The following is a 2,158-nucleotide window of genomic DNA, read 5'->3' on the forward strand; positions in this document are numbered from 1 at the left end:
CATATCGTATTTCCGCAGATTTTTTTCGCTCATCAAACGGCAAAAGCGATTCATCTTGCATATTCGGATCTTCGTTTGATTTGTTATTGCCATTTGTTTTTATTTTATTATTTTCACATTTATTTCTGTGAATTTTGGATACTGCGTGTCGATATATTTGTGATAGACCACCGGCAATAGATCTATCACAAATCGAACAAAAAAATGAGTTAGCGTCATTTGATACTTCGCGTAACCATAATTTAAATTCTTCTATTTCTAACCATTGCTGTCTGAATGTTTTTTTATACTGAGTTTTTTTTTCTTGCAAATTTATATCGCTAATAGGAGTTAAAACATTTTCTTTGATACTATTTTTATGACATGCAGAATCCGCATGTCTTAAAATATTATAGTTGCATGAAAAATTTTTATTGCACACAATACAATTAAAAAGACTATCATCCAAGGGTACTTTGCGTATCCAAGACTTAAAGCGATCGTCATTAAGCCAAGAGTCTACAAAGCTTCGCTTAGGTTTCTTTTTTAATATATCGCACATTTCTATGTGAAATGAAAGATGGAAAAAACAAAGAATGAAAGAACAGAAAGAATAAAAGAGGCAAATATATACAAATTTTGCTAACAATAAATTGAACGACTTACAGTCGGGATTGTTTCAATTTGAAAGGCTTTGCTTCAAGGCAAAGATTCCACAAGCACGCATAAAAAATACGTTCACTCACAATTACAAGAAGACACAGAGAAGACAATGTTATTAGGAAATGCCGTACGCTTCATGAAACAAATGAAGACATTGTACAGACATTTAATACTCAATAGCGTACTGCACAGGACGCAACATGTCACGTAAGTAACAAATCGAATTATTATTGTTCATATTTGTTAGAAATATCCTTAACAATACACACGTTCAGAAAACATCCAGAGAATGTAAAACATCCTCTGTATGTTCTCTGCACGTCTTTTGAACATGTGTGTTGGTAGGAATGTTACACTTTAACCTTCGATTACTTTTTCTCTATTTATTACATATAAGCTATTTATTTACATTTGAACATCTATTAAAATGAGGCCGTGTGCGCGCGCGCACACACACACATACACACATAGTCTCTCTCTCGTTTTCTAAACCTAAATTTTTTAAATAGAAACTGATTCTTAATGCATATTAATCAATATATATATATATATATATAAATTTTTACAGAAGACCTTAACAAAGAATTCAAAAATATCGTGTTGAGAGAGGAGCCGCTGATGCAACAGTTGTTGCATCAGTTAAAGCAGCAACAGGAGCTGCAATTACAAACGCAGCAACAGCTGCAATATTTGCTGCAGCAGCAGCTGCAGCAGCAGCAGCAACAACAGCAGCAGCAGCAACAGCAGCAGTCTGCTAATACACAGCCGGGGCAGCCGGTGCCGCAGGAACAGCTGCAGGGGCCGCCAAAAAAAATGGTATGTCTTTTATTTTTTGTTATTAATTTGTGAATTTATATGCATAATGATTTTTATTAGTTTATAATTGTGTTTTTATTTTTCAGAGGAAAAAAAAGGAGCTGGGCGCTCCCGTGCCCGCTGGTACTATCAGCGGGGCGCGGGAATGTCTAAAAATTGGAGCGGCTGGATAAAAAGAAGCGTCCGGGGCATCAAGGGCGGCCGAAGCGACCGAGGCGGCCGGGGCGGCCGGGGCGGCCGAGCGGGCCAAGATGGCTCGCTTGTAATAAAAAATTTTTATTTTTAATCTTGATTAATCTTATTTTATTTTTAATATTTATTCCTTTAAGTTTCTATAATAATTTAGTTTAAAATAATAAAAGTTTAATAGAAATGAACCTATTTAGATTTATATAGTTATCCCTCATCCCTCCACCCTCTCTCTCTCTCTCTCTCTCTCTCTCTCTCTCTATCTCTCCTCCGTGTAATGTGGTATAATAGGGCTCTAGGCGAAGGTCCACTAAAAAACCGAACGCGCCATTGGTGGTACCTCATGGTGGTGTGGAAAATCACCATTCATTATTTTATTATTTTTTATCTATTAACGATACGAAACGTGGTATACGTGGTCAGACGTTTGTGTATCGTTATTATGTTGTAATGGTTCACCTTTCCCGTACGCCGCGGATCAAGGCTCGCCGGTGCCAGGATTCGGGAGAAG

The sequence above is a fragment of the Formica exsecta genome, unplaced genomic scaffold (genome assembly GCF_003651465.1).
Source record: "Formica exsecta isolate Colony F162 unplaced genomic scaffold, ASM365146v1 scaffold698, whole genome shotgun sequence".
Classification (NCBI taxonomy): domain Eukaryota; kingdom Metazoa; phylum Arthropoda; class Insecta; order Hymenoptera; family Formicidae; genus Formica; species Formica exsecta.